Source organism: Aythya ferina (genome assembly GCF_964211825.1).
Source record: "Aythya ferina genome assembly, chromosome: 6".
NCBI classification, from domain to species: Eukaryota; Metazoa; Chordata; class Aves; order Anseriformes; family Anatidae; genus Aythya; species Aythya ferina.
In genome coordinates, this window is record NC_140303.1 from 12,538,363 (window position 1) to 12,556,455 (window position 18,093).

Below are 18,093 nucleotides of genomic sequence, written 5' to 3' on the forward strand. Positions count from 1 at the left end.
AAATCACTGGAAGATGCCAAAGAGATTACTTAATAAGCCAGCAGCTCCAGTAATGCTGTTAATGAAAGTTTTCACGTGGCAGGTGCAGAAGCAGAGGGGACGGGAGTCAGTGGGACAGGAGGACTTTGGAGCCACCTGGAATGTTTCCACCAGAAAGCCAGATCAAAATGCCCCATTGCAATTAGAGAACCGGGCTTTCCAGCTCCAGGGAGCTTTCCTTTGATAAACCCAAACCTACCAAAACAGTGCCAGAGAAATTAGCTCCCAAGGTAACTTTGAAGTGGTTACACAGCTCATCTCGTCTGCGTCCAGTAGCTGGCGAAATGGCGAAACACCGCGTCCTGCTGGAAGCCTGGGCGCAGGAGGAGCCAGCCCCAGGAAGAGGAAATTTAATCATTGCAGTGAGCAGGGTCCCCATTCTCCCCAGGAAAAAACAAGGGGGAGGTAGGAGGAGCGGCGGCTCGGCTCGCTGTGGCTGCCTGTGCCTCCTCCTGGATGTCCTGTGGCTTCGTGCTCTCCTGCTTTTCCCAAGGGAATTTCGACACGGGACAGCCCAGCTGCCTGCGAGGGTTTCTGTGGCCACCAGCACTCACTGTGCATTGCTTCCATCCCCGGCCTGCTGCATTTGCTGCTGCTGATGCCATTTTTCCCTAAAGCAGCACCCTTGTTCCTTTAGTCTTGTGTTTGATGGGTCTGGTAGTGAATATTTCGTTAGTCCAGTATTTTTTTCATGCATTTTTGCCTTTGGCTCGCTGCCTGGGGACTGGAGCCATTTCAGGCTTCACATCCACCTTCCTGAACTGTAGTTAACTCCAGAAACCCTCAGTGGAAATGCTCCACTTAGGAGAAAAACATTCACATTGCACAACTCGTTGCTTTATTAAGATTAAAGGTTTGACTTCCATTTAGCATTTCCCTCTTTTTATTTTCTCCCTGGTGCAGGAATTGACATCCTCGGAGGCTGTGACTCCAGGTGCGGGCCAGCTTCCTGCAGCAGGGGTAAGACACAAGTGAGGGGTTGCAAAGTGCAAACCTGCCACGGATTTTCTTAATGGCTTGAGGAAGCCAGGGTGCTGTGGGGAGCACGGGGCTGGGTGACGGGCTGGGCTTTGCCACTTCGCTTGCTTAACCAAAATGTTGGAAATGCAAAAAAAAAAAAGCAAAAAAGCTGCACTGAGTGGCTGTTTGTACTGCTGCTGGGTGGCGTCCCTTTGCACGAGGGCTCGCTCACACAGCCCCCGTGCTGGCCTGCTTTGTGCAAGGTCTGCCCCTTGCACGAGGGGCTCCCACACCCCTTGTACACTCCTGTTTTGCACAAGGCGCTCCCACCCCCATTGTACGTGCCCATTTTGCACGAGGCCCCCTTGCACGAGGCGCTCCCACACCCCTTGCACGTGCCCATTTTGCACGAGAACCCCTTGCACACACCCTTTTTGATGACCCCTTGCACAAGGCACTTTCACACCCCTTGCACACACCTGTTTTGCACGAGGACCCCTTGCACACGCCCGTTGTGCACAAGAACCCCTTGCACACCCCCACTTTGCACGAGGCCCCCGTTGCACGAGGGCACCCCCCCCTCCCCTTGCACACCCCGCCCCGTGACGTCATCGCCGGGGGCGGGGCGGGCGGCGCGCGCGCGGGTCGGTGGCGGCGGGGAGGCGCGAGCCGGGAGCGGGCACCGGGAGCGGGGGAGCACCGGGGACCCGCGGGGATCACCGGGGATCGGAGGGGATCAGCGGGGATCTGCTGCCGCCTGCTCGCAGGTGAGAGCCGGGGGCTTACGGGGCAGCAGCGTGGGTTCCCCCCTGCCCCGTTGGGGGCTCAGCTCCGCCGGGGAAAAGTTTGCGGCGGCGCCGGGAGGGCGGCGGGGGGGGGTTGCTGCGGGTCTGGGCGTGCAACGGCGGCGGGTGTGCAACGGGGGGGGTGTGCAAGGGTGTGAGGGAGCGGGCAGCGCCGTGAGAGAGCGAGCAATGCTGTGCAAGGGGGTGCAACGCCGTGGGGGTAATGCTGTGTGAGTGTGTAACGCCGTATGAGTGTGCAATGCCGTGAGTGTGCAATGCCGTGAGTGTGCAACGCCGTGAGTGTGCAACGCCCTGCGAGTGAGTGCATGCAATGCTATGCAAGCGTGCATGCTGCGTGTGCAACGCTCAGTGTGTGCGTGCAACCCTCAGTGTGCATGGGGGTGCCGTGTCAATGTGCAGCATGCAATGTGCATGTGCAACGCGGTGCCGTGCAACTGTGTGTGCAAAGTGCGTCTGTGTGCAGTGTAAGGGTGCACTCTGGAAGCACACGCGTGCACAACTGGTGTTTGTGCACGCTGTGTGTGCCCAGTGTGAATGTGCACGGCACACGCAGGCAGCGCCGTGCAGGTGTGCACGTGCGTGTGCAAGTGTAGCACGGCGTGCAAGCTCCACGCAGCGTGGGGGGAGTTGTGGCACGGCCGTCAGCTCCCCAAAATAGCCATGAGCGGGCCGGGGAAGGGACCCGAGCGATGAGCAGGGCACCAGCGCGGTGCCTCGCGGGGTGAGCGCAGCCATTCCTCACCTCTGCGCTTGGCACGGTAATTATGTTTTCGTTTTAATGAGAAGAAAACCATTTGTGAAACAAAATATTTATTCTAGCCTGGTGGGGTTGCTCTGAAGAGCTTGTATCTATGCTAAGGAGGTGGTTTAGAAACTGCTTTTTTTTTTTTTTTAATGAGAAAAACATTTAAATACGGCGAGAAGCTTTTCATCCAGAAGCCTGTCTGCGCGAGGGAGCAGCTGGAGAGGTCAGGATAGAAAGGGAAATTTGCATCCCGCTTATTCTCCTTATTTTTGAAGAGGGCTGAAAGTTGCCTTGCGTTCGGCTTTGGTGGGCGGATTTCTTAAGGCAGCTGCCCTTGAGGGGAGCCGAAATAAATGCAGGTAACTCGGCCTCTGGGTCTCCCAGCCGTGCTTCCTCTGCTTTCCCAAGGCCGTTCTGAAAATGCCTGAGCTTTGCAGGTGGCGCAGGAGGGATGCTGAGCGGGCCGGAGGTTTGCTGCTCTGGCAGAGGACGCGCAGCTTTTACAAGTTGTTTGCCTGGGAGCGGGGTTTGTGAAATTCAGAAGTGTGAATTGCAGCCTGAGCTCGCTTTGTGGCCAGAAATGCTGCTTTAAAAAGAAAAACCAAAGAGTAAAAGGTACTTGCAGGGCCTGGGACTTTCTTTGGGTGAGTCCAGCAGGTCCCTCAGCGGGCACACACACGTCCTGACGAGCTCCTTCCCTCCCAGCAGGGAGCCTGGCTTTCTGATCGAGGCAAAGCCTTGCTCCCAGGAGCTCGGATGGGAGGATCTGGCCTTCGTTTCATGTCCACCTGATGTCCTGGTAGCACCACAGCCATCCACAGAGCCACGCTGTTTGAGAGCTAATTCCCAAGGATGTGAAAGACACCTGTGGCATTTGTCCTCATACCAGTTTGGGCTCCTTAATTTCTCCCAGTGGCCCTTGGACATCACGTACACGTTGCTCAGATCAAATACATCCCTGTAACATCTTTGTCTCCCTTAGAGGACTCTCAAACTGTGATTTATTTTTCGCAGCCAAACCCTGCCTGCCCGTAGTGGAGGCAAGGAGCCGGTGGATTGCCTGCCTGCTCTTTCAAAAGAGTTGCTGGCTTTTTATGTGGTTTGGGCTTGATGAAAAATACCAAACACCGCAAGCCCCAGCGCTGGGAGTCAAGTGATGGCAGCGTGTTTTGGCTCCCGTGGACTCAGAAAGGGAAGCATGAGAGTATGGAAGGGGGCATACCCCATGGCTCAGGGGAACAGGAAAATTAAGGAGCACTCCCCCTTATTTTTTCTGTTGTTTTTTTTGGTTCCTGTTTGTGTGCCTGTGAATGGTTTGGGTTTGCTTCTTGGCTTGGTCTGGCAGGGGACTCGCCGGGGCTGGGAGCACCCCGCTGTCCCCGCGGTTTTTGGGAGCTGCTGCCAAGCTCCGCTGCGTGTGTTGGAAGCGTTCCCAGGACGGGGTTTGGTCTTTAACGGGTCAAAGAGCTTGCTGTGAGACTTCCAAGTCTCCAGCCCTTGGATTTGTGTTTCCTCTGTGCGAAGGAAGGTTCACATTTTGGGTGGGTTGGTTGAAAGTGGCGCAGGACCCGGCCATCTTGGGTCCACATGGGGCACAAGGACAGTGACCATGGGGTGCCCTGCGACACCTGCAGCTGCTCCTTTTGGAGCCAGGTTCGCTCTGCCCTGCCCCGGGGGCTTTAATAAGGACAGCATCAGCTGCTGGGAGGAGACATCAGGTGCTGAGCCGCGAGCAGCATTCCCAGCCCTTGCCGGCTGCAGTCCCGCTGTTCGTGGAGGCGAGGTGTCTGCCATCCTGCCCTCAGTGTGGTGAGCCCTAGGGGAGTCCTAGGGCTGAACATTTCTGTGTACACCTGCCTGAAGGTGCTCGGCTCTACCTGGCCCCCAGCGGAGGCATTGCTCCACACCCTGCAGCAGAGACCACGCATGCAGGGTGCTGTCTGCTGCTGCTCTCGGGGCCGAGGTCGGGTGACGCGCTTCATCTCCGTGAGCAGACGGGGATGATGGATGGGAACATAACTTTGTAGCCTCCAAGCTTTGTACATTAAAATCCAAACGTGGAAGGTGGCTGAGTCATTGTTTTCATCTCTCCTGTTCCTTCATCAGCCAGGCGCTCGGGTGAAAATTAGTGGGACGGGAACACGTGTTTGGCAGCCCCGTGAAGGAACAGGGGGAGAGACGTGGCTTGAGGGGTACTTTGTGTAAAAGTACCACAGCAAAGTACAAGTACAGCAAAGTGTTGGCGAGGGGGTGGTTTTGGGATGAGGGGGTCCCTCTGCACCCTTCAGCTGTGCCTTGTGCCTTGGTGCAGGTGTGGAAGGCACATGGGGTTTGTTAGCATGGGTGTTATATGCATGGGGAGAGGCAGTGTGTGAGGTTTTAGGACAAAACCCACTTAGCCTGGGTACAGGATGGGGGGACGGAGTGAAACGAGCGGAAATTTGGACACCGAAGCAGTGGTCCTGCAGGGAACTGAGACCAAAGTCTTTCAGGTCCCGTGTGCCTCCTCACCACTGCAGCCACTCGTGATGGGTCTGAAGGACTTAACCGGGGAGAGTTTAGTCTGTATCTTCTGTCTGAGACCTCTGTGCAAATTGGGGATGGGCAGCGGAAAGCGGTGGCGTGCGGTCCTGGAGAAGCCTCTGCTGTCACTGAGCGCTGGCAGTCGGGAGCAGCGACGTCTGCCGAGTTGCCTTTGGGAGTAAAAATAGTCTTTGTCAGTGCCGAGCTCGAGTCATGTGTTTGTGGGAGACATTCAAGTTTAACTCTGGCGGCCGTGCCGATTTCTTTGTTCGTGTCCGTGCCCAGAGCAGGCAGCGGGGACGCGGGGTCTGTGAGCTGGGTCTCTTGGGCACCGGGCTCCGAGAGCTGTAATTAAACAAAGAGAAACTTTCTTTTTTTTTGTAACCGATCCAGCTTGCAGAAAATGGCAGCTAACTTAAGGGAGGAAAACAAAACAAGGCTTTGCCTGGCCAGAAAAAGCGTCCTCACATCTGTGGCATTTCCTCTCTTTCTTTCCTTCTCGCCAGCCTCCCTCCCCAGCCCATTGCATCCTGACGGTAGCATTGAAAACCTGCGATCAGATTAGCTGTACCAGGGTGGGGTTGCTTGCAGCCTGGACGAGCAGCGTTTCCCAGCCGGGTGCTGAGCCCTGGGAATTACTGTTCTCTCCCCCTGAACAGCAGGCGCTGCGTCTCCGACCCCAAACCCCTCCGTGCTGCCTTCTGCCCTCGTGAGAGCTGTGGTTGGCATTTTTTTTTGTGTGTGTGGCCATGCCTGTGGTACAGGTGGAGCTACTGAAGTCTGCAGGAGAGCTCAGGGAACAGTTCGTAACACACCTGGTCTGCGAACAGCCTGTTCTTTGCCATTCATTGGGGTTGATATGGAGGAAAAAAAAGCAAAGATCAGTAGGTGCATCCCTGAGCTCTTCACCTGAATCTCACTGGGTTTAAATACACTTCTGTGTGGCTGTCTGCCCCTTCAGCCGCAGAGCCCAGCTCCCGGAGTGCTACCACGGGGTGATTTTCCTGATGTTCCCACTGGGAAGAGGTTCAGCGCTGGCTGCGTGGCTGTATCCTGCCCTGAGCAGCCTGCATCGGTCTCAGCAGCCTCCTTGCAGCTGTATCCTCGGTGGCTGGCGTTTGGATCCGCTGGGGTCCCTTCCACCGACATCCCCTGGGGAGGGTGGAAAATCCCGCATTGGAAAACACAGCTGCAGGGGATGCCCAGGGTGCTCCATGTCTGAGTTTGCTTTTCTGATGCTATGTACCTTAGGCTGCTCTCTTTTCTTTTTTTTTTGCTTTCCTTTTTCACAGAATCACAGGAAGGTTTGGGTTGGCAGGGATCTCAAAGCCCCCTCAGTGCCACCCCTCAAGCAGAGCAGGGCCCATCCAGCCTGGCCTTGGGCACTGCCAGGGATGGGGCACCCACAGCTCCTCGGGGCAACCTGGGACAGGGCCTCGCCGCCCTCAGAGTGAAAAATTTCTTCCTTAAATCTAACCCAAACCTCCCCTGGCTTTCCTGGGGCTTTCTTTGGAGAAGGATTTTTCGATACTGGCTTTCCAGGACGCAGCTCCGTCTCAGAGCTTTGTGGCAGCTGGTCTCATCCAGGAGAAAAACACGGCGGCCACAAAGCAAGCCTTTCTTCTGGCCATTGTGAGCGTTGCTTGGTTATCTCCAGGCAGGGGCTGCGGGCAGACAAAGTATTTACTGTCCCTGGGAGATGGCGATTACCTCCGTCAGCAAAACGTCTCTGTGCAGGGTGGCCTGTTTGTGTTCTGCCGGCTCTGGCCTTGACCAGCTTATCGTCCTGCGAGTTACGGGCAGCATTGCTCAGTTCCCGGGGCTTATCGCGCCTGCTGTAGGCTGGGACGGGGGAAAGATGCCCTAGGATCGGGACGTGGGTGACAGATCTCTTCCCACATCTGCTACAGCCTTCCTGCGTGTCTTCTGGAGAAGTCTCCATCCCAGAAAAAAAGGCCCGCCGGGCAGCCCTCGTGCAGCCTACGTGTTCGCACGGCCGCTGCATGCACAGCCTTTCGTTTTCTACATCCTGTTCAGCCAGCCTGGTAGTAAAAAACAAATGGATTTTTTATTTTTTTATTTGGTAAGCTGCTCAGAGTCCGAAAACACTGCTGAGAAACAGCTCAGTGCGATCAGTAAGAGTTTCCAAGTAATTGTTCTCCTGCCTCATGCTGCTGCTGAGGTGTGGCTGGTGCTCCCTGGAGAGTGCCCGAGCTGCTCACAAGGAGCCTTTCCAAAATGCGTAACGCAGAGCCCTGTTCCTGAAAGTTAATCACTGCAGAAAACGCTTTAATTAACTCAATTAGCCAGACAGTCCATCTGGACTCCTGCAGTGCTTCGTTAAATCCCACGAAACGAGGTCACAGCTTTACCCTGGGGAGGGGGACGGCCTCCTTCAAGCCCTTCGGGGTTGTGCTGTGGGCTCCGACACGGAGCTGGTGGGATGGGCGATGGGTTTCTGCTGCCGCTGCTTTCCCAGTGCTGTGGTACCTGCAGCAAAGAGGAAATGTTTTCCAGGGAGTGTGTAGACATTAGCAGAGACCCAGAGGGCTTCTAGTGAGATGCAGACAGGGTTGTCATTGCAGCCGATGCAATGCCACAGCCTTGCGGTGGTGAGTGAGAATGTCCTCACCGGTGCCCCAAATTACCTGGTCGAAAGAGCTCCTCTTGCAAACCTGCAGCTGAGATCCCTTGAACTCAAGGGGTTTGAAGGTCACCGACAGCGTTGCCCTCTGCTGCAGCTGGTGGGTGAGCAAGGCTTTTTTGGGGGGCTTTTTTTTTTTTTTCTTTTCACCTGATGTTAGCACCTTGCCCACCAAAGAGACGGGGGAGAAATGAATTTGGGGGGCTCAAGCTTGCTGAGCACAGCAGGGCGACTGGACAGAGCAGCTGGTGCCTCTCCTGCTCTACCTATTAATAGGAGCTGTTAAAATGTGAACCAAGTCCAGGATGCAGGACATGGCCAGGCATGGAAACAGTGAGCAAAAAGCTTTAGCCCAGAACACTGTTGGAGCAGAGGAATGCAGGGTCCTGCAACAGGGATTTGGGGAGGAGGGCAAACGTTTAACCCCCTCTGTGTTTTCCCTCAGCAGGGGTGACCTTTCTGTCCCAGCTTTACCTTGGTGTGTTGACCTCTGTTTAAATGTGATGGGGAGAGGAGTTAATCTCATGTTACAAACGTCCCTGGGGAAAGCTGCTTGCCATCCTACTGCTGCTGCCACATTTCCTGCTACCTGGCCATGGTGGGAAGCCCCAACGCAGCAAGGCAGTGATGCCTCCTGCAGCTTAAATGGGCTGCAGAGGTGGCCCTTGCCTGCAGAGCTGCATGTCCTGAAGGGTTTGAGGTCTGGCTGATAGCTCCAGGCTTGCTGTGCTGAGGGGGAAACTGAGGCACAGAGCACTGGCATTGCCCAGGGGCACTCTGATCCCAGGGTCAAACCCCGGTCTCTGCAGTTGCGGAGCCCATGCCACGAAAAATGGGTTCCAAAATCACTTCAGAAACATATTCAGGGGGAAAAAATGTCACGGTGTCCTGTTCGCCCTACAGGCAGGCAAGATAAAAGGAGTAAAAATCTTTGCAGTTTGGCCTAATTTTTAGTGAATTGTGAATGGAAAGCAGCGATGCCAGGGCTACATCAGATGGTCTGCTCGCTCAGAGGGGGTAGGGGAGGTGTTTTGCTTTTGAAAAGGGCAGGTGGTTCCTGGCTTAATGCTGCTTTAGGCAATTTAGCTTGCGAAAGCAGGGCAGGAGGTAATTCCCTGCATGTAGCCAGAGATGGGTTTCTGCTGCCAGGTGCAAATCCTGCTTACGGCTCCTGGGCGTGCATGTCGAGGAGGGGCTGGGGTTTTGATTCCTCCTGTTCCTTTGTTTTTGCTCGCTCTGCTGTGGGAGAGCCTGAGACGTAGGGGAAGAAATACTGGTGTGGCTGGCTGCTGGTGGCTGCTCGGCCACCCTGCTCCGCTGGGGTGCTTGCTCGAAACACGAGCGCTGCGGTGCCTAACTGCAGAGACCCCCAGGTCCACGCATCCCAAACCTGCTCCAGCTGGGCCACCCCGAGCTGGATGCCCAGCCCCAGGTCCCGGCGCCTCCTGAAGCTCCCCAAGGAGGAGCCCCCCCAGGCTCTGGGCAGCCTGTGCCAGGGCTGTGGCACCCGCCCAGCCCAGCAGTGCTGCCTGGTGCTCAGAGGGAGCCTCCTGGGCTCCAGGCTGTGCCCAGGGCCTCTCAGCCTGGCACTGAGCACCACGGGATGGTGCATCCAGGTCCCTCTGGATGGCTGCATGGCCCTCTGGTCAATCTGCCACTTCCCCTAGTTCTGTGGCATCTACAAATTTACCGAGGGTGTGCTCTGCCCAGACGGTTAAAGAAGATGGTGTCCTGCAGACCATAGGGATGGGGTGGTGGGATTTGAGTAAGCCTGGCCCAGCCTGTGTTGAGGCAGCTTCTGCTCTGTGTTTGCCTTGTATGTGGCTGGCCATAGGCTCAGCAGCAGAGGAAACGTGCTCTCTGGCAGAGACCCAGGCCATTCTCTTCTAGGGGCTCCACACCGGCCAGAGCTATTCTTAGTCACGCCTCAGATAAAGCTGGGCCTGGGCCTGGGCCGCGCCGCTCTGCCGAGAAGGGAGAGGGAGGGCTGCACGCACGCAGCCGTCCTGCTGTAGGACAGGCTTCTGGCCCGTGTGTCGGACACAAACCGGCTGGTTTCAGCGAGATTAGTGGCTTTGACAGCAACCTGGCTTCTCCGGGTTGGAGCAGCACCCACCAGTACCCGGCCCTGTCCTGGCTGAGGCTTGGGGACAGCATGTAGGAAAACAGGAGCTGTTGGGGCTGTTGTGTCTGGAGAAAAGGAGGCTGTAGCAAGGAGGTGTCTCTTTTCTCAGGGGATGTGAGAACACCTCAAATTGCACCAGGAGAGGTTTAAGTTGGATGTCAGGAAGAATTTCTGCATGGACAGGGTGGTCAGTATTGGGACAGGCTGTCCGGGGAGGTGGCAGAGTCCCCGTCCCTGGCAGTGTTTAAGAGAAGTGTGGATGTAGTGGGCTTGGTAGTGTAAGGTGATGGTTGGACTTGGTGACCTGACCTGTTGTCTGTATGAATTGGATGGATCCATCTGAAAATCTGCCTGGTAATGTGCATTTCTTCTGATGCAGGACAGTCCTGAGCCTGGCAGAGCGATAGGAAATCACCCGTGTGTTTTTTCTTTGCATGCTCTCTTGGGATCAAAAGAGGTCCCTGCTCATCCCTCATCCCCCCAGCACTTTCAGGGCTGCTTCTTCTTCTGGTGCCTTGGGTAGCTTGTGGGGAAGGTGGAGGTGTTTGTGCCCGGTGAAGTGAGTCGCTTGGGAAGGGTTGGGGTCCCCGTTCTTCTTTTCTGTCCATGAATGGGTTATGGGGGAATCACTTGGACACAGAGGTATACACCCAACTGTTAAAATTCCTATATAGTGCTGTAAGCACTTCTTCCTCCCTTTTGCCTTTCAGCATCATGAAAAAAGTCACTTTTTACGCCTTTTTCACCACAAAAATGCAAGTTATGTTGGAGAAATTTAGAATGAGGTCTAGCTGATGATCAGATATCTAGCTGAGCAAATCTTTCACTTCTGAACTAATACCTCTTAAATGAATAAAGCATTATACTACTTCTGTAGTAAAACTCTGGTCTGTAAGACTTAGAAATAGCTTTTTTGAACACCTCAGTATATTTGTTTTTTGCTGAATTACTAAAACATTGTTAGTTACCGTTTTGAAAACAGAGCTGGCAGTAGTAAACCCTAAATTTGCAAAATGCTTGCTCTCTGGTGAATGCACGCAGTGTTTCAGTTGATGTTCGTCATCAGGGCTCTGTAAGCTGTAAATGTAGTTTACTGGGATTGCACATGGAAAACCCAGCTGAATTCTGTGTAAAAGCAGAACTGGCAAGGTTGTAAATGGTGGTGGAAGTTGCCTTCCTTTTGTTTTTCTTTTTCCCTTCTGGTCAGTGTAAGAAGGAAGTTTCCGTTTCTTTTCTGTTGATCGAGTACTTGTGTCATTCTTCTAAATATAAAACTGTCCTAGTGCATCAGCCGTGCCTTTGTTTTCACGTCTTTTATGTGTTACTTCAAGTAAGTTTTAATTAGAAAAAAAAAAAAAAGAGAAAAGAGATTAAGTCTCTCTGCATTGGTTTGATATGGAGGCTCAGTTTTCCCATCAAGAGCATATCTAATTCTGTCTGTCCATGTCTGGGTGCTCTGATGCATTTTATTATTATATTTGTTTTTTGTTGAGGGGACTTTGGTGTGACCAGAGGGCTGCAGCAGCTCCTTGCAGCTCAGGAAAGGGAGTAATTAATGGCCACGTTAGCCTTAACACCCTGTCGTAGCTCCGGTTGTGTAGGTCAGTTGGTAAAGACGGCCATGGATGGTGTCGTGGCATGTTTGTTGATCCCAACCCATAGATAGGGAGCCTTAAATAGGGAGCTACAATTAAAATACAAATACAACGATGGGTATTAAAGCAGCTGTGAAGCAGAGCTAGCACTGCACTGCTCAGGCTGGAGTTGCTTTCCATAAAAATCAATCAACAGAGTAAGTTCTTCACTGCAAATGACCATTGCTCAATTGACACAAGGAAGTTATCTGTCCATAAGTATGTTCATTACTTTTTTTAACCAATTTTAACTGTTAGTTTCTAAAATAAGGTGTTCCTCCAGAGGCAAAGGACAAGAATTGGGTTTTCTGCATCCCACGGGATGGCTGTCAGTAACAGCTTTGTCTGTTTTTTTTTTCTCAAATACGGGTGCTTTTGTGTTGGCTTCAGACAACCCTGTACCACGCCGGAGTCTGTTAACTCTACTTCACCCCTACTTCAAGCCGCAATAATCTGAAATTTGACGGTGTAGTCTGTTACCATAGAAATCTCAGCGGGGATAAATTTAGCGCTCCGCTTTCAGGCTCGAGCAGGGGAGCTGCGAGCAGCTTCCCCAGGTTGCTTGCAGCCTCGTGTCTTGGGTGGCTTTCCTCGCACCGATGGCAAGCAGCAGATGAGGAGTGAGGGCAGGAACATCTTCCAGCCTTGCCCGGGGCTGTCTTTTCTGAGAAAGCAACGAGTGAATAACTTGTCCTTCAGAAACGCTTCTTTAAGTGGGGAAAAGCCTTCGTGGGCTTCCCATGCCTTTCAGGTGCTGTTTTAATTTTGCCCACTGACTAACGCTGTAAAGATCACGTCCAAGATTCAGCCCTGCTTCGTCCAGGAGCGAGAGAGATTTTGAGCGTGTTGCCAAATGTTTGGAAATGGCTATTTCTGTGCCTGAATATCCTGCTAAAGACAGGCTTCCTCCCCTGAAATGCCTCACCCCAGAGGAGGGGGGCTGCTGGAGGGTCTGGCTACATCCCAGCAGGGAGAAGCAGCGCGGCTTTGACATTGCACGCCGAGAAGTTGCACGGGATGGGCCTGCAGTGTCATTTCATACCACATTAATTTGAGAGCAGCCAGGCAGGGGCCTGGTGCGTTTCAACTAAAACAAAATTTTAACACTTCAAAGTGCGCACCTTTCTTTGCAGATGAACCCTTCCAGAAATGCTCTGGTCTGAAAATAATGAAATTGGTTTCTTATCAGCTATCTGACCTCCGATGATGAGATCAAACAGCTTTTACCTGACGCGACTGAAACAGCAAACTCTGATGCACAGGGGTGTGGGTTGTGTTATTATTACTTTTTTTTTTTTTTTTTTTTTTTTCCCTCATGGTACTATTGATGTTATGGAAGTGCTTTGAGGCGCTGATCAGATTGTATCTGGCATCCCTGACCCCTGGGTTGTGCTCTCCCCTGGTTAATTTGCAGGTTGCCTAAAGCCTCCGTGCAGTTTCGCAAGGTTTTCATTTAAGGGATAACTGTAATTAAATGATTTCAAGAAGCCATGGTATTTGCTCTTCTGTTGCATAAACAGAGGGTTGTTTTGGCTTATCTTAAACCTGCTGGCTGACAGAGCTTGTGTCTGCACCTGGGAAGCTTTGTTGGTTAAAATGCCGTGCGTGGATGAGCTCTAATCTAAATTAAGGTAAGAACTCGGCTGCTGAAATCCAACTGAAGCCAGCCACGTGGTCTTCTGTGCCCATGTAATGAGCCTGGTGTTGAAAGCACGCTCGGGATTGAACCAGCAGTGCTTTCCTGGACAGGTATGCGACTCGCTGGAATCGTAGATGAGATTAAATTGAAAGAACAGGGCCGAGAGGGGTGTTTAACAGCCTCTGCTCCTCAGGAGGAAGAAGCAGGGAGAAGAAGGCCTTCCTGGTGCGAATTTACCACGCAGCCCCTGAGAGGAGAAAGCACAGGACAAGTGACGCGGACCAAGTTAGCAGAAGTACGGACAGCTCACAGCTTTTTGCAGCACATCCTAATCCTCACCCTGGGTCTGAGCAGATGCCTGCCCTCACATCTAGTTCTTCCACCTCGGGCTGCATGCCTGCCCTTCAGAGGAAAGGCAGAACGAGCTGTGGGGCTGCTTTCCAGGCATCTTACTGCTCTGAATGAGCTTTTCAGCACGGGATCACAGGCCAGGGTTGAGTCAAGCACGGAGCAGGAACCTGTATTCTGGTTTAGCAGAGTGTTTTCTTCCTTGCTTTCATGCAAGAGACTGTCAGCTCCAGCAAACGGTTAAGCTGCTTAAAACCAGGTGTCATGGGGAATCTGCCTGGGAAATGTTTACCGAGGCAGAGTGCTTAAAAATGCTGTTTTGAGGGAATTCATTGCAATGTGCTGATTGCATTTGTTTCTGCCTAATTCAGGCTTGTGATAGATTTTGGCTCCTGTCAGCATTTTCAGCATAGCTGAAAGCATCGTGTAATCCACCAGCAGATCAGTACCTGGGCTAATCAACAAGGTGTGTAAGAACATTAAATCAAGGTTAAGCTTTTGCACGAGCTCATCACTCGAGTGAGTTCCCCTGTATGATAATCCAAAGAGGTTTTATTCATTAGTGCGAGGAGCTGGCTGCTAGGTGCTGGCTGTGGAGCATGCTCAGGCAGTGAGCTGGGAACAAAACCCCTCTTTTTTTTTTTCTTTTTTTCCCCAAAGGAAGTTCCCCAATGTTTCCTCAAAATAGGTCAGCAGCAAGCCCAGCTGACTCTGGGGCTGCATCTGGCTACCTGCTTACGATGTTCTCTACGTGGGGGCTGCTGTGGCGCCGTCCTAGGATGTGGTACCTCTGGTCTTGAGTAAAACCTTTTCTTTTCAAGTGCAGCAGCTCAGGTAAGTCCTGAGGACCACGCAGGATGGATTTTCAGTCTGTGAGATGTGTCCTGGCTGGGTACGTGGGCAGAGAGCTGCACAGAGTTGGCTCTGCATCAGTCTGGGGGAAAAGATGGAGTGTAAGTGAGGGGCTAGCTCATCTCCAAAGCTTTTGGCTCAAGGAAAGCCTTTCACAGTGCTTCAAGCTTCCACATCTCAGTTTACCAGCTTGCTGCCATGGTTAATACGATGGCCACGGCAGCACAGTGATGTGACTTTGTGGGTGCACTTGCTTGCCTTGGCGTGTCCTATGCCAGAAGGCATGTTTCTGGCTGCCCTTAGCCAGAAATGCTCTTTCTGAGCATTGCCCTGAGATTGTGTGGGGAACTGTGAGGAGCATCTCTTCCACATGAAAAAAAAAGACCCCAAAGATCATCAGGGCCAACCATCCTCCTCTTCTAAGGCATCAGATAAAAGATTGTGAGCCACTGAGGGGATTTCTGCTGACAGACAAGGCCGTCTCTTCCTTAAAAGCATCTCCCTGTAGTCAGTGACTGGATTGCACCTCTGGAAATCAGGGTTTCACTCCTCCTTTGTCATAGGATCCCTGTGTTGGCTTGTTCCGAGGCCCGGACTGGCTCAAATATCAGTTCCCCCTTTTCTGAAAGGTCGATTGTTCCTTGCTGTTGGCTCTGAGCAAACCTCAGGAGCTGCAGCTGCCGGCAGAGCTCTTGGACTTGCAAAGACCTTTGGAGGGGCTTGCAAAGACCTTGGAGGGGCTTGCGAGGGCTGGGAGGAAGAGCAGCTGCTGTTCCCAACCCCTGCAAAAGCCGCTGGCTGCTAACAGCACCGAGCAAAACCCATCTCTTCGTTCCAAAGCAGGGACACCGTGCCCCAAATTGCCGTGCTGCCGAGCTGAAAGCAGGTAATGAAGCTGGTGCAGAGGGCAGGGAAAGTTGCCCGGGTGCTTACAAAGAGGCAGCGCCCGGTGTGCTCCTGAAGTGCTGGCTCCTCGCCCTCCTCTGCCCCAGCAAACGTCCTCCGGGCGCAAATAGGGAGGGTGGCTTCGTGCTGAAGCTGCTAATTGGTGCCTCGCAGCAGCGATTCCCGGAGCCGCCTCTGCTTCGTTGCCTTGCTGCTCGGCTCTGCACGTTCGCAGGCACTGTCATGGGCTCCCGTTCCCTTTGGGGGTTTTGTACGGGGGTTTGTGGCTTCTCTGTTTAACGCCTGGGAGCTCTGCGCTGGGTGTGATTTGGGATTTTTGTGCTCTCCATGGTCCCCGTGAGGACTTGGTTGGAAGAACCTCCCTGCTCCCCAAGGAGGAGCCCCCCCAGGCTCTGGGCAGCCTGTGCCAGGGACCCAGCACAGAGCTGCTGCCTGATATTTAGGCAGAAAAAAAACATCCCAAGGCTGCCTGGGGGCCGCTCTCCAAGCCGAGCACCCTCTGAGCTGGACTTTGTGCTTTGCGTTTGCAGGGTCGGGGCTGGAAGCCGGGAGCGCTCGGTGGCACGATGCGTTTCGCAAGCCCTCTCGGTGGGTTTGCTGTCGGCTCCCAGCCGTCCTGACCTGGCTTTGGTGGCGTTTCGGTCCCCTCACTGAATTCTGCAGCGGAGGTGAGCGTTGCTGGGGCAGTGGTTTCCCCTGGCTCGGTGGCTGGTTGCACGGGGAACGGATGGCAAAGGCAGTGGGGAGCTGTAGGGCTGGGGACCGAGCTTGGCAGGCGCTGCAGGGAAAGCTCTCTTACCCCAAAGACACCTGATCTGTATTTAGCTGCTTGCATCTCCGTCTCCAGCACTGACTTTCAATGAGACTCGTGCTCCAAAGTCATTGCTATAAAAGGAAGCTTTTCCTGTCCTTCCTTGCCTCTCTTGCAAAGGGTAACGCACCCATTAGGGAGGCTGCAGCGGGTTCCCTCTCTCTAGGTGCCAGCAGACACCGGGAACACGTCCTCAGCAATAATCACATTTTTTTTCCCCTGCAGTGCCCCCCGTGCCCCCGAGAGCTGTGAGTCAAATTGCTTGCACGTGCCAAATTCCCATCCTTTGCGTGCTGGGGCTGGCAAAGAGCACCGTGCTCGGCAGGAGCCCTAAATGGGAGCAGCTTGCGGCGCTCGGCATGCCAGCATCCTCAGGAGAGGAGGAAGACGAGGGTGTGCAGCATCGTCCTGCCGTTCCCCTGGCTCCCTGCCGTCCCGTCCTTGCAGGCTGGATTTTTCCAGAGCGCTTGGCACGGGCTGTGCTCCCTGGCCAGCACTGCTGCAGGCTGCCAGCACCGAGCCCCTGCTGCTCGGCACACAAAGTGGGATCGGCACGATCAGCAGGGTGGGCACAGATAACTATATATATATATTTTTTTTTCTTTCCAAATGTTCCAGTTTCTTATTTCGGGACCTGAACGTCAGAGGCAATCCGCAGCCTCCTCGCTGGGGCTGGGCAGGGTTTGTGCCGTGTTGCACGCAGCCTCCCGGGGTGGGACCTGAAGCAAACCCATGGGAGATGAGGGCACCGTGGGAGGGACTGGAGGTCCCCGTGTTCCTGCAAGTCCCTTCTCGTTTGCTGAAATAACTCGTTTCCTTCTCTCACGTCTCCCAGGAGTTGTTCCGGGGCGTACGTGAGTTCAGACAAACATGTTCTTTCTGGTACAAAGAGCTTGTGTTTTGTGTTGTCTTAAGGAGCGTTTTATCTTTGGTTGGGTTTTTTGTCTTTGGTTTTTGTTTTTTTTTTTTTTTTGAAAGATGAAAGCATTGGCTGCGCAAACACAAGCGGTAAAGCAGAAGGAGGAGGTGACAGAAAGGTGACAAACTTGGGAATCACCAGGGTATGTGGCCCGAGATGCTTGGGCCAGGCTTCTAGAGAAAAAACAACAGCAGGCAGCTCTTCCTTACCAGCAGGGCTCAAAGTGCCTTACAGAAGAGGCCAGGCGGGCAGGGGGCGAGATGCTTTGCCCCCAGGACTCCTGCCCAAGGTCAGCAGCACACAAGAAGCTGGGATTCACTGCAGCGTGCTGGCTGCCAGACCCTGCTGCCGTGGCAGTGGCACCAGGGGGAGGTCCACTGTACTTACAGTAGCAGTGACAGAAGCAACATTTTCGGTGAATTTATTGCCTAGGATGAATGTGCTCCAAGGGTAGCTACGGAAAATTAATTTCTGGCTACAAAGAGTTAAATTCACTTGCCTTTAAATAATGCTGACTGCGTTTTAAAACTTCCAGAACCGCTTCTGTTGTATTTGTTGTTGTTTTTTTAGGAGAGCTGGGGGGATCTTGACTTTGGTAAATAAAAGGTAAATGGTAAAATAATTAGCAGCAAGTGACTGGGGTTGGTCTTGGCTTTGGTGTGGGAAGCTGGGGGAGGAAGATGAGCGGTGGATTACGAGCTCTTTCTTCTCTGGGGGTCTGTGCTGCCAGAGAGGGAAGGTTCCCCCAAACTTTTTCCCCTGAAGGATTTGATGGGCTTTTTATTATTACCCGGGGAGAACAGGCCTGCGAGCACAGCAGTTTGTGCAGCATCCTCCCCACCACCCTTTGGCAGCCTGCTGCCCTTCGTTTGGCTGCCCGTGGAAGGTCCTGGCTCCATCTGCAGCCCCGTGCTTGGTACCGGGCAGCCCCGCGAGCCCTCCCTCTTATCAGCAAAAATTCTCAGCAGGTTTGTGCGTTTTGTCCCATACCTGGGGATGCTCCCAGGAAGCCACCCCTGGGCAGGGAGCAAATCCTGCTACCTGCCCTCAAGGATTTGGCTTCTGTGTGCTGCCGAGCTGTTATTGTATTTCTCTGCCCGCAGACGTGGGGATTAGACCGCCGATGAGGATTTTTCCCGAAA

At 53.5% G+C, this 18,093-nt stretch overlaps 1 protein-coding gene across 3 annotated transcripts in view; it reads left to right on the forward strand.

The window, feature by feature from the left end:
* The first annotated feature begins 975 nt into the window (after window positions 1-975).
* Window positions 976-18,093, forward strand: part of SH3BP4 (SH3 domain binding protein 4) — a 38,661-nt gene continuing 21,543 nt past the window's right edge. Inside the window, exons 1-2 of one of the 3 annotated variants that reach the window (XM_084524033.1) lie at window positions 1,681-1,766; window positions 15,752-15,889. The gene's annotated coding sequence lies outside the window, so the exon portion shown is untranslated. Of the gene's footprint in view, window positions 1,000-1,654; window positions 1,767-15,751; window positions 15,890-18,093 lie in introns of those variants that run through there. The other 2 variants (XM_084524031.1, XM_084524032.1) reach the window with 2 other exon arrangements.